The sequence below is a fragment of the Vombatus ursinus genome, unplaced genomic scaffold, assembly GCF_900497805.2.
Source record: "Vombatus ursinus unplaced genomic scaffold, bare-nosed wombat genome assembly UNPS02007612.1, whole genome shotgun sequence".
In the NCBI taxonomy this organism is placed as follows: Eukaryota; Metazoa; Chordata; class Mammalia; order Diprotodontia; family Vombatidae; genus Vombatus; species Vombatus ursinus.
Genome location: NW_020947390.1, coordinates 8,622,017 through 8,636,445, shown reverse-complemented (window position 1 = coordinate 8,636,445; position 14,429 = coordinate 8,622,017).

The window sequence follows — 14,429 nt, the reverse complement described above, 5'->3', positions numbered from 1 at the left end:
ACATTTTCTTCTGAGTTTGTATCTTCATTTTCCTTGTCACCATAGTCACTTTTTATGGTAAGATTCTTTTCCGTTGGCTCATTTTTCTTGCCGTTTCTTGGCTTTGAACTTTATATTAAAGTTGGGCTTTTTCCCAGTGTGGTGGTGGGGTGGGGTTGCTGTCCCAAGCTTCAAGCTTTATGCACAGCTGTTTTCAGAACTAGTTCTGGAGTTTTGGAAGTTGTTAGTTCTTCCAAGGTGGTCACTGTATTCCTGGTCTTTACTTAAGAAGGCCTCCTGATCCCTTATAGCTGCAAGCACTATTGCTCCTCCAGGGCTCTGATCCCTCCGGACTGAAGGCAATACTGCTCCTCAGGGCAGAATCTTCCACATAGCTGCCAAAGTGATTTTCTTAAAGTCTACATCTAACCATGTCATTTCCTTACTCAATAAACTCCAGTAGCTCTTTATTCTCCTTAGGATCAGATGTAAATTTCTGTAGCACTTAAAGCTCTTAACAACCTGGCCTTAATTTCTAGTCTTATTACTTCCTTCATACACTCTGTGGTATTGTAACATTGACCTTCTTATTAATAGCTTCTTTTTTTTTTAAGTAAGCATTTGGACTTTTTTTTTTTAATTAACAAGCACTTATTTTCTCTCCTTCCTATCCCACTTCCCATTGGGGGTGAAAAAGAAAAAGAAAAAAACAAATCTTTGCAAGAAAAAAGCAGTCAAAAAAATAAATTCCCACATTGGATTCTCATATCCAAAAACTTCTTTTTATGCCTGACACTCCAGATTGTATCTCTGTACCTTTGCTCTTGTTGCTTCCCCCACCTGGAATGCCCTCCTGCCTCACCTCTGCCTCTTAATATCCTTAATTTCCTTCAATGCTCAGCTCAAATGCTACCTTCTGAATAAATCCTTTTCTGATCTCATCCAGGTCCTACTGGACCTAAAATTTGGGTTAAGTATTTGATTATAGGTTATATATAGGTCAATGTTAAGTAAAAAAGAAATGTATGAAAAAGAAATAAAAATATGAAATAAATATGAAAAAAATTCTAAATGAAACAAACTTGAGGAGAATAGTACTGAACATGCTTCATATATATAACGAAAGACATTTTAAAAAATAACCATTGAGTAACGTGTGTAGTGTACTTTAAATGTCTGTATCACTCCTTAATCAAGAGACTGAATGAAAGACATTGTGTTAGGTGGCATTTATATGACTTCAGTGTCTTCAGCGTGGAATTCATGGGGTTCTGTGATCCCTTGCTGGCAAGGTATTTTCTAACCTCCAGCACAAAACGCTGATAATTTTTTATGCCTACTTGTGATATACGGAAACCATGAGGGGGAAAGTCTCCATGTGGAAGGGATAACTGTATTTCACTTTTGTCCATCATTAGTTCTTGGTATAGCCTCATATATAGTAGGCATTTAATGAATAATTATTGATTGACATAATGGAAAACTATTAGGGAGTTTAGAAAGCTAAGTTGCAGTCTTGGATATCACTTACTAGCCCTGTGACTCTGGTCACATAAACGTTTGTGAACTTCAGTTTGGTTCTCTACAAGAGGGGAATCTATAAGAAAACTTATCTAGATTCCTAAGCCAGTTTTCCAAACTCTGTTTTCCACAATGCAAATAGGAATTCTATTAAGAAATGTCAATGCTTGAAGTATTTTACTTTAAAAGATTAATCATCATGCATATATAAAAATGCTATGTGCAATATTTTTTCAGTATGAAAATAAATTTAATTCTATTTCAAGATTTCCCCAGCCACTTTTATCCTAAGGGTACTGCATGTCCTCAGTCTCCCTAGATCAGCATTTATAGGTTCCATCAACATAATGCAAGAGTGGGCCATGGGCAAATTATTTTGAGAAATGTCACTCTAAATAATTCTATGCACTCAGTATGGTATAATGAGGGAATACAAAGACACAGGAAATTGAGTCCTTGTACAACTGCTTACTGTATCATTAGAGAAAGGTCATGTACCCACATAAAAAGTTAAAACAAAACAATCTATAATGCCTACATATCCTTTAAGGGATGGGGGTCATTGTCCATATAGACAAGTCATGAATCAGTTGTCATTGATGCTTTTTATCATCAAAATATATATATTAGTCTATGTCCTTGAATGAAGTGGGGAAAAATAAAAACATTAAGTGTTTTTAATGGTTTACCAGTACCAAACTCTATGCTAAGTACTGGGCATAAAAAGAAAAAATAAGATAGTCCCTGCCCTCTAGTCATTGACATTCTAATGTGAAGGGGGCAGCAACACCCTTCACCTCACCATGGTGAGTCGTGGTAAAGAAATAGTATTTTGTTCTGGAAAGTGAAAGGGATGGTATAGGAGATAGGGAATTTGTGATAGACAAGATAAACAATGGGTCTCTCTTGATTTCAAATATAGGAGAGACTATTGTCTGACTCCAGGGAGCAGAATTATATGCCATGCTAGCTCATCTGAGTAGTGGAGTGACATGAACCTGGCTGTTAGGGGAAGTGAATTCCTTTATCTGTGACTATCCAAAGACCAAAGTGACTCTCTAAGCCCCATACTTAGGAGTTGTCTGACTAAGAGGTTACCTAAATTAGGCTTTCTGAAGTCTCTATATAAATTATCAATGTTGCTGGAAGATCCCTCTAAGATCTCATTTTTCAAGGTCTTTACCAGTTTCTCCTTGCTGCTGAACACATGAGTTCCTCATTCAAAAAAGTTATTTTTGCTTCCACATTGTGGTTCTCATTTTGCTGGTGTTACCAGGATTCAATCCAGTCCTTCTGTGGGCTACAGATGGTAAGTAGAGCAATAGGAACTGTTCGTTGACACTGTTTTCAGAAACAGAGGTAGCATTGACATTATCACAGTTCTAAGGGCAAGATACAGAAAGGGGAGAGTAAGGGGCATGTGAGGGACAGGGTGGAAAGTAGCTAGGATGCAGAAATATGGTCCTAGGGAGGAGTTCAGAGCTCAGTGGCTTCGTGCTTCCTCAGTATAGTCTCTGGAGTTCCATTTTTAGAGGGTAAACCAGCTGTAGCAGAATGGAAAACAACTGAAGACTGAGGATGCTCGGTCCCAGAGAGTTCAGAGCTGAATGGTTTAGCTTCTCTTCACCCCATCTCCAGGCTTTCATTCATGTCACAGCATTAATTCTCTCCCAACCCTAATTCTCTCCATATAAACAGCGAGTTTATTTTTTTTTTCCAATTGTATCACTAACCAGGTTTTCATTCTTACAATTCCACAGAAAAAAAAATCCTAAAGTAATACTGGAATAGTCCTGAACCTGACTATCCATAATAATTCATCTGCTCCTTTAAAGCCTTGGCATTCTCTGCTCCTCCTTGATTGTTATACTGAAAATTTCAGGAAAGCTGAAAGGTGATTTTGGTGAGATTAAGGTTCCCACAAGATAAATAGAAGCAATGTATCACTTTCTTACCACTTTTAACCCCTGAAAAAGAAGGAAAAAAAAGACCACTATAATATGAAACAGATGAAATAATAATGCAAGTGCTAATATCTAATTTAATACTAACTCAATATTTTCCACTCTATCAGGACTTTATAGATAGAAAATTTGAGCACTAAAGAAAGTACAAATAATTCTTTCTTTTATTCTTTGCTTCTTCAAGTACAGAAAGAACAAAACCAAGCAGCATGCATTGTTGGGGTTCAGAATTAATCTTTGGGGCACAGTCCTGTTTCTACACATTTTATTTACATTATCCTGCTTTCTGGAATGGGCCTCATTAGGATTTACGAGCTTTATTAATACTTTGAGAAATTCTTATGGATCACAGAGGTGCTTTTCAGATCCCAGGATTCAAAGAGTAGATGATAAACAAGTTACTTTGTCTTACTTCAGTGTTACTTGTCAAGGAGAGAGTTGAACATCATGCTACTCATCACTGGATGGGCTGTCCAACTTCCTGAATGTCATCCATGATCAGCTTGACAGGTTTAGGGTGACAATTCTATTGGATGAACAGTTGCAGTGATATTCAAAGTCCCATTAAGCCTCCTACTGCACCTAATGTGGGATTGATGGAGAACATGAGAAAAGACAATTTGTATAATTGTTACACTGGTCTTTCCCTAATGTTCCCCCTAAGTTTATTTTTCTGTTTAGATAATATGAGAGGAAAGGTATATGTATAGTAGTGTAGATAGATAGATAGAAGAGATATAGAGAGAGACACAGAGATAGAGATATAGTAGTAGTAGTATCAGCCGCAGTAGCAGTACCCTTTCTAAGAGGTTTTATTTATCCCTGTTTTACAGATGAGGAAACTGAGGCAGATGGTTATTAAGTATCTTTCCCAGGGTCACCCAGCTAGTTAGTATCTGAGGCTGGAATTGAATGTAGGTCTTCCTTACTAAAGCCTGAATGTTCTACCTATTGAACCACCTAGCTTCCTAAGAGATACAGCAACGGCTTTGAGTCAGGAAGACCTGGGTTCATGTTCTGCCTCTAATTCACACTGGCTGTGTGACCCTTAGTAACTCATATATATATATGTGTGTGTGTATGTGTATATATATATATATATATCCTTCTCTCTACCGCTCTGATATAGGCCCTCATTAGTTCATAACTTATTCTAATCAATTCTAGTTGGTCTCCCTGTGCCAAGTCTCTGTCCCACTCTGCTGCCAAAGTGATTTTCCTGAAACTCATGTCTAGCCATGTCACACATACCCCCTTCAAATTCCAATGACTCCCTATTATTTCTAGGATTGAAGATAGGCTCCTCTATTTGGTGTTTAAAGCCCTTCACATCTTAGCCTCTTCCTATCTTTCCATTTGCTTTAGACTTCATCCCCCTCCATCACTCTACAATCCAGTGACACTGGCCTCCTTGCTATTTCTCATACCTGACACTTCATCTCCTGATCGTGTGCTTTTTCACAGGCAGTCCTCCATGCCTGGAATGCCTTATAACTTTCTGGCTTTCCCAGCTTCTTTTAAGATTCAGCTGAAATCCCACTTCCTGCAAGAGGCCTTTCCCCTTTGACAAGACACCTAGTGCCTTCCTTCAAAGATCACCTTCCGTTTGCACCATATCTACCTTGCACATACATAGTTATTTACTTTTTGTCTCAATTAGAATGTGAGTTCCTTGGGGGCAGGGGCTGTGCTTTTGCCTTTGTATCCCCAGTGTTTAGTATGGCACATAGTAAATGATTAATAAATGCTTGTTGACTCATAGCCTCTCAGTGTCCCAGGTAACTGCACAAGACTGTAAGTTACAAACAATTGCTAATGTGTACTAATGGAGAAATTTCCACATCAGTGCTTCTACACACTAATGAAATTATAGATCCAGACCAAATAATACCAACAACAAGTTGAGGTAATAATTCATTTCAAACTTCCTAGACATTCCAGCAAAGCTTTGTTTAGGTAGAAATCTCTCAACTTTGCCTCTGACTTTAAAAAAAACTAAACTTTCTTTTCACTGAGAATAAGAGAATCAGAGGAACACAGTGATTATTTGGAAGGTAAGCATAACTCTTTTGAATCCTGCATTGGATGGCATGATATGCAAAAGCAAGAGATTCTCTTGGAGAAATAAGCTATTTGCCAATTTAACTTACCCTTACAGGTAAAATAAATAGTATGTTACAAGTTCATAATTATGGGATAAAGCACAGTCTAATGGAAAGAAAAAAAGAGCACTAACTTTGCCAATAGCTAATGATGTTGGGCATCATTTCATCTCTCTGGATCTGTCTCCTCATCTGTAAAGGAAAAGGATTACACTAAACGGTCTGTCTATAAGGTCCCATTCAACCCTCGGAGTCAATTATAGATCTTTCCTTTTTAAAAATGTAGTTTCCAGGCAAGGGCATTTTCAGAAACAACTCTTAGACCAGTGACAATCAACCAACTCAAGCTCACCTTTAATATAATGGGAATGTGTTTAATCTCTGCTGCTAAGCACATCCACAGTATAAATGAGGAATGAATAATGTGAAAGGCATAAGATTTTTTTTTTTATGTGGGGTGAAAGGAAGCAAACGTTTTATATGACAGTTGAATTCAGCAAATATAGAATGTCCCAGAAGTCTTAGGTTATGAGCTATGGGGAAAATTTAAGACTTTTGGGAAACTCTATATTTATTAAGCAATTGCTATGTAAGACACTGTTCTAAACTCCAGGGATTAAAAAAAGACACTATATTTTGTAAAAGAGTTATAATCTACTAGCAGAGAGAGTCAGTACATCATAATTATGATATAAGGGAAGGGATAAAGTATAAAACAGAGGCCCAGGCAAAATGCCATGAAAAATTTGAGGACAGAGGGTCAGGGAAGAATTTTTAAAGGAAGTAGCCTAAGGGTTATAGAAATATATAGAATTCTAGGCATAGGAGATAGACAAAGGGGGAAAAAATGAAAATCAGGGACAGGGCCTTTCGGTTTGGCTAGAACATAGAGTACATGAAGGTGAGTAGCATAAGACTGATGAGATAAAATGGAGTCAAGATCAGGAACAGGAGCTTATCCTTTTGGGGAGATGGCAATGGGAAGTCAACGAAGATATAGAGAACTATTATAATCCCAGCAATGTTTTAGTAAGGTTCTTCGTCACACAGTACTATGAAGGATGGATCAATGGATAGGTTAGAGAAATAAAGACCACTTAAGAGGTTATAGTTTAGATGAGAAGAGATGAGGACCTGAACAAGTGTGGTTGCCATGGGAAATAAGAGGAAATGGACGTGAGAAATATTGCAGAGGAAGGATCAAAAGGACTTTATATTTCTGTTTCAAGTGGTATTAAAGACATCGTGGACTATGAAAGCCTTAGTCTACTGACCTCATTTTAAGCTTTATTTCAGAACAATATACACTGAAAGCTGGTAGATAACATTTAGTTGAATATCATGATTTTGGAGATGAGAAAAATTAGGCCCAAAGAAGTGAAACTCTTGTCTAAGAGAACATAGAAAGGAAGTAGCAGGGTCAAGAATTTGAGCCCAGGTGTTCTAACTTTTAACATGGTGTGCTCTTTGCTTTTTATCTAAGCTGCTATTATGCTAGTCTTTAATTGTCAACATTTGAAACTTCACCTGGCAGCATGGGGAAAGAGTTTAGGACTAGGATTCAGAAGATTCTAATCATAGTTTTGCCAAATTCTAGTTATGAGACTCTAGGCAAGTGATTTAACTCATTTGAGCTTCAATTTCCTCAACAGTAAAGTGAAATTAATGATTTCTGTTTGTCTTACATGGTGAGTGTGAGGATCAAATGAAATATTTGAAAACACTTGGAAAACTGTAAAATATTATTCAAATATCAATTTGTTTATAAGCATTTATTAAGTACTTACTGTATGCCAGATATTACTGGTTTGTTTGTTTTTTTAAACTGGACTTGTGATTTAATCAGAATTCTAAGTATTTCTTCTATCACTGCAGACTGGTACTGATGGGGCACTAATGACGGACCCCTAAAAAGTCCTGGACTTTCCCACTCTGCTCAGTCCCTGGCATTTACCTGAGGCATCCGGCCCATACCAGTCAATAATCCTTTTAACTGCCCTTTCACTGGGTCTCCTCACTTAACTCTGGTCACTCCCCACTTAACTCCCTCAATTGTCTGCACCTGGCTCATCCCAGGCTCCTTACCACTCCTTAATCCCATCCAGATCTTCCCACAGTCTTGCTGTATAAAATATCAATCTTGCCCCCGTTAAATTGCTCAGATTCTTAAAATCTAGCCTGCTTGTATTGACGTCATGAATAGCACAAACTCATTAGGAATCTCACCCACCTCAACTGGTGTTTTAATAAACTACTTGGACTGAAAGAAGGATTGAGTGGTTGAATTCTTTTGAGGCAGAGATGCACCATTTGCCCTTGAATTTTGGGGTTCCCAAGACCCCTAGACCACAACAGTACCTTTTCTGCAACTTTAGAGTCTTATTCATTTTAGTTTTCAACATTCACTTCCACAAGATTTTGAGTTCCAAATTTTCTCCCTTTCTAGTCCCTCCCCGTACCCCAAGACAGCATGCATTCTGAATACCCCTTCCCCTAATCTGCCCTCCCGTCTATCACCCCCCCCATCTTCTTCCCCTTCTATTTGCCTGTATGGCAGGATAGATTTCTATACCCCATTACCTGTATATCTTATTTCCCAGTTGCATGTAAAAACAATTTTTAACATTTGTTTTTAAAACTTTGGGTTACAAATCCTATCCCTTCCTCCCTCCCCACCCACCCTCATTGAGAAGGCAAGCAACTTGATACAGGTTATACATGTTTAGTCATGCAAAATACTTCCATAGGAGTCATGTTGTGAATAACTAACTATATTTCCCTTCGTCATATCCTGCCCCCCCTTCCTGTTTATTCTATTCTCTCTTTTGACTCTGTCCCTCCTCAGAAGTATTTGCTTCTGATCAGCCCCTCCCCAAATCTGCCCTTCCTTCTATCATCCCCCTCTTATCCCCTTCCCCCCTATTTTCCTGTAGGGTAAGATAAATTTCCATACCCAATTGAGTGTGTATGTTATTCTCTCCTTAAGTAAAATTCGATGAGAATAAGATTCACTCATTCTCTCTCATCTTCCCCCACTTCTCCTCCACTGTAAAAGCTTTTTCTTGTCTGTTTTATGTGAGATAATTTACCCCATTCCACCTCTCCCTTTCTCTTTCTCCCAGTGTAATCCTTTCTCACCCCTTAATTTTATTTTTAGGTATCACTCCTTCATCTTTAACTCACCCTGAGCCCTCTATCTATCTATACATCATATATATATATATATATATATATATATATATACACATATATACACATCTTTTTTTTTCCCCTCCAACTACCTTAATACTGACAAAGGTCTCATGAGTTATAAATACCATCTTTCCATGTAGGGATGCAAACAGTTCAATTTTAATAAATCCCTTATGATTTCTCTTTTCTATTTACCTTTTCATGCTTCTCTTGAGTCTTGCATTTGAAAGCCATATTTTCTATTCAGCTCTGGTCTTTTCATCAAGAGTGTTTGAAAGTCCTCTATTTCACTGAATATCCATTTTTTCTCCTGAAGGATTATACTCAGTTTTGCTGGATAGGTGATTCTTGGTTGTAATCCTATCTCCTTTGCCCTCCAGAATATTATATTCCAAACCCTGTGGTCCCTTAATGTAGAAGCTGCTAAATCTTGTGTTATCCTGATTGTGTTTCCACAGTACTTGAATTGTTTCTTTCTGGCTACTTGCAATGTTTTCTCCTTGACCTGGGAACTCTGGAATTTGGTATAATATTCCTAGTAGTTTTCCTTTGGGGTTCTCTTTCAGGAAGTGATTGGTGGATTCTTTCCATTTCTATTTTACTCTTTGGTTCTAGAATATCAGGGCAGTTTTCCTTGATAATTTCTTGAAAGGTGATGTCTAGGTTCTTTTTTTGATCATGGCTTTCCGATAGTCCACTGATTTTTAAATTCTCTCTCCTGTATCTATTTTCCAGGTCAGTTGTTTTTCCAATGAGATATTTCACATTGTCTTCTATTTTTTCATTCTTTTGAATTTGTTTTGCAGTGTCTTGATTTCTCATAAAATCACTAGCTTCCAATTGTTCCACTCTAATTTTTAAGGAGGCATTTTCTTCAATGAGCTTTTGAACTTCCTTTTCCATTTGGCTAATTCTGCTTTTTAAGGCATTCTTCTCCCCATTGGCTTTTTCAACCTCTTTTGCCATTTGAGTTAGCCTATTTTTTAAGGTGTTACTTTCTTCAGTATTTTTTTGGGTCTCCTTTAACAAGCTGTTGACTTTTTTTTCATGATTTTCTTGCATCACTCTCATTTCTCTTCCCAGTTTTTCCTCTACTTCTCTTACTTGCTTCTCAAAATCTTTTTGAGTTCTTCCATGGCCTGGGACTGATTCATATTTTTCTTGGAGGCATGCAGGAGTTTTGACTTTGTTTTCTTCTTCTGGATGTATGTTTTGATCTTTGTCATCAAAGAAAGATTCTATGGTCTGACTTTTTTGCACTGTTTGCTCATTTTCCCAGCCATTTACTTGATTTTTAAACTCTTTGTTAAGGTAGGGATCTGCTTCCAGTGTGGAGAATGTACTGTCCCATGCTTCAGGGATTTTGTGCAGCTATTTTCAGAGATACTTCTAGGGACCTGTAAATTTTCAGTTCTTCCAAGGTGGTATGATCTAGGGCAAGGTGTTTACTCCTTTCCTGGCCTGTGCTCTGGTCTATGAGAGACCACAAGCGCTTTTCTTCTTTGGAACTGTGAGAAGGATTCCCTCCCCACCACCACCACAACCTCCACCACACTAGTGCTACTCCTCACCCCAGGACCGCCAGTTAGAACTGTGACTCAGATCCAAGCACAGGCAAAGCAAGAGAATCCTGCCTCAGCACCAGCAAAGAGATCCCTGCAACCCCTCTCTGATCAGTTGCTCAATCCCCCCTTCATCTGTGGACCAAGAGCTCTGAAAGCAGCTGCCACCCTGGGGTCATGCCAGGACTGGGCCTGGGACTGAGCTTGTCTCTCACGGTGGGACAGACCTTTCCTACTTACCTTCTAAGTTGTCTTTGGTGTTTGTGGGTTGAGAAGTCTGGAAACCACCACAGTTGCATGTGATTCAGACCCCTGAGGCCTACTCCAAGTTCACTTAAGGCCCGGTCTTTGCCTGTGTGGCCCAAACTGAACTGTGTTCCTCTTCCAGCCTGGTGTGATAGACCTTTCCAATCAACCATCCAGGTTGTCTTGGGTTGTAAATTTGTTTCACTGTCTTTTTGTGGGCTCTGCTGCTCTAGAATTTGTTTAGAGCTATTTTTTATGAGTATTTGGAGGGGTTTGGGGGAGAGTTCAAGCAAGTCATTGCTTTTACTCCACCAACTTGGCTCTACCTCCTACACTTTAGAGTCTTAAAGGAGTGCCAGAGCACTGAGAGATTAAGTGACCTGTCCATGGTTGCAAAGGTGTCAGAAGTGGGACTTGAACCCAGACCTTCCTGACTCAGAAACCAGCTACCAATTTTGCATGCCACTTCTCATAAATGAAACCTATTAAGAATAATGACAATAATGAAGAATTCAATTAAATTCAATAAACATTTAGTTAGTGCCTATTGTGTGTCAGGCACTGCACTAAGCACTGGGAATATAAAAAGAGGAAAAAGACAGTTCCTGGTGCCCTCAAGGAGCTTACAATCTAAAGGAGACAACATGCAAATAGATATAAACCAAGTTAGCTATATGCAGGAGAAATAGAAAATAATAAAAGAGGGAAAGTACTAGAATTAAGAGGGGTTAGGGAAGTTTTCCTGTAGAAGGTGGGATTTTAGTTGGGACTTAAAGGAAATCAGGAAGGTCAGTAATTGGAGCAGAGGAGGGAGAGCATTTCAGGCATGGGGGACAACCAGAGAGAATGCCTGGAACTGAGAGGGTGATTTGTTTGTGAAACAGTCATGAGAGAAATGATTATTAATAACCAGTGATTTGGGGAGATCCAGTGTTCTCTCCCTTTTTCCAAAGTCCTCATTTCAAGGCTCAGCATCTGAAAGACAGGACTGATCATAGCAGATAGGATTAACATTCTCCTTAATCTAGATATTGCTACCCTACCCAACCTTAAGAGGAACTTAAGGTGAAACTCCTGGCCCATTTTGGTCTGCTCAGGCTTGGGTGGGAGATATAGATCCTTTATCTAGATTTCCCTGAGGCTGGGGGTGATTTGTAAGTAAATGAAATGGTCAAAGTCACATTCCCCTAGCCCCCTATTAGAACAGGTCTACTTCTCATAGTAATATTCATTTTCTCTCATTAATTGGTTAATAATAATTCATTCTCTCTAATTAATTGGTTAATAATAATAATCAGAGTTGGCTGCCAGCCTAACACTAAAATGCTAGCATTATTAATACAATTATTAATTACCTAGAAACTATGTCTCTCAAATTTTTTAAACATCACAATAAGGAGGCCAATGTCACTGGATAAAATAGTAAGTGTCAGGGAATAAAATGTAAGAAAACTGGAAAGGTAGGAGGTGGGCTAGGTTATGAAGGGCTTTAAATGCCAAATAGAGTATTTTGTATTTGTTCCTGGAGGCAATAGGAAGCCACTGGAGTTTATTAAGGATGGGGACTGGGGTGGGGGGAGGGGAGTGTCCGGGTTAACTTGACACTATCAGATGTGGCCCTGCATTTTAGGAAAATCACTTTAGTGTCTGAATAGAGAATGGATTGGAGCGGGGAGAGACTTGAGACAGGACAGCCTACCAGCAGGCTATTATAATAGCTGTGGCATGAGGTGATGAGGGCCTGCACTAAAGTAGTGGTAGTGTCACAGAAGAGAAGGGGGAGTATTTGAGAGATGCTGCAAAGGTGAAATCAATAAGTCTTGTCAATGGACCAGATCTGGGGAGTGAGAGATAGTGAGGAGTCAGTGATAACTCCTAGATCAGCCTGAGTATCTGGGAGGATGATGCTGCCCTCTGCAGTAATAGGGAAAAGGCAAGGGGGGAGGGAAAAAGATAATGAGTTCTGTGTTGAACATACTAAGTTTAAGATGTCTACTGGACATCCAATTTGAGATGTCTGAAAGGCAATTGGAGATGAAAGATGGGATTTCAGCAGAGAAATTAGGGCAGGATAGGTAGATTTGAGAATCATCAGCATGAAGATAGTAATTAAATCCATGGGAGATGATGAGATCACTAAGTGAAGCAGTAGAGAAGGAAAAGAGAGTGAGATCAGAAGCTAGAAACTTTCAGACACCCTGAAGAAGAAGGGGGTACATTAACTGATGATAACTCATATTCACACAGCTCCTTCAAGTTTGGAAAGTGCTTCTGATCTCATTTGAGTGTGTCCTGTGAGCTCAGTACTATAGATATTATAGAAGAGGATCCTGAAGTTGAAAGAGGTTAAGTGATGTGCACAGCATCACAGACATCAAATATCAGAATGTGGGTCTTCTTGACTCTAGGCACACCATGCTTTTCAATATCATGCTGCCTCACCATCAATCCACAACTCAAGGAGACTGGCAGGCAACTGAGGTGGTACCAATGGCTACAATGTTTTTTCCACCTTCTCCTGATGGATATTAAAACTGTGAGTTTTCTACTGCAGTGCAAACCTAACACAATTATCTGTGACCCTCAAGTGTTATTATTGCAAGGCAGGCCTCTAGAGGCTGGCTTTGAAAATAACTTCAAAGTGACAAAGTCCTGAGATTTACTGATTGATCTGATTAAGAACCTAAGCCATACTGAGTATTCATAAACCTGTTTTAGAGTCTGCAAAAGCAGCAACCAATGTGCTCGAGGGCATAGTTCTATAGACTTGATTCTCATCAATAAGAATGATGTCACTATAACATAAAGGGAAGCAGTCTGGTCTTGAAGTCATATCACTTTGACCCAAGTCCCAGGTCTGACCTTGACTAACTATGTGGGCCTGGCCAACTCACTTAACCTCTTCAGCCTTAGTTACCTATCTTTAAAATAGAATAATACTTACATTACCCACTTTTCACAGAGTTATAAGAAATGTGCATTGTAAATCTATAAATCTTAATGGGTTAAATAAATTTGAGCTATTATAATAATATTAATTTTATCATTAGTGTATCAGTAAAAGATTTTATAAGCCTAAATACAAATATTAAATATTTGAAATGTTACCATGTAGAGTAGAATCTTTTAAAACTAATTAAAATTTAAGCGAAGTAAAGTATCTTAGGCAAATGATTTTTATAGATTTAAAATAACATGAGGTTAGTTATGGCCAAAAAGCAGATGAATTTTCTAGCCTAGAACTAGCCCCTATTGCCTGGCACATAGTTGTCAATCAATCTGTAAGCATCTGTCAAGTATCTGTTATGCATCAAGTACTAGAGGTACAAAAAGAAAAAAATGAAAGAATTTGTGCTCTCAAGAATCTTATTATATCATTTATATCAGGGAATTATTATATCAATTATATCAGGGAAGACAATCATATACAAATCTGTATAGAATAAGCACACAATAAATACAAGATAGTTATAATAACAATAACTAACATTTTATGTGGCACTTTAAAGCTTGCAAAGTGCTTTACATATTTCTTGTATGATATAAGAGATGGTCAGAGGAGGGCACTGGCATTTGAAGGGATCAGGAAAGGTTTCATGTAGATGGTGTTGGTTGAGCCACACCCTAAAGGAAGCAAAGGATTCTATGAAGCTAGGTGAGCAGGGAGTACAATCCAGGTATGTAGATGGCCAATGAAGGGACGGGGAGATGGGAGATGGAGTGATAGGTATGAGAAAAAAAGGGAAGGCTGGCTGGGCTGAACTGTAGGGTATGTAAAGGAGAGTAATAGTTGATGAGAATTTAAAGATAGGTGAGGGCAAGTTGTGAAGTGTTTTAAAAGCTAAACAGAGGAGTGATTTTAT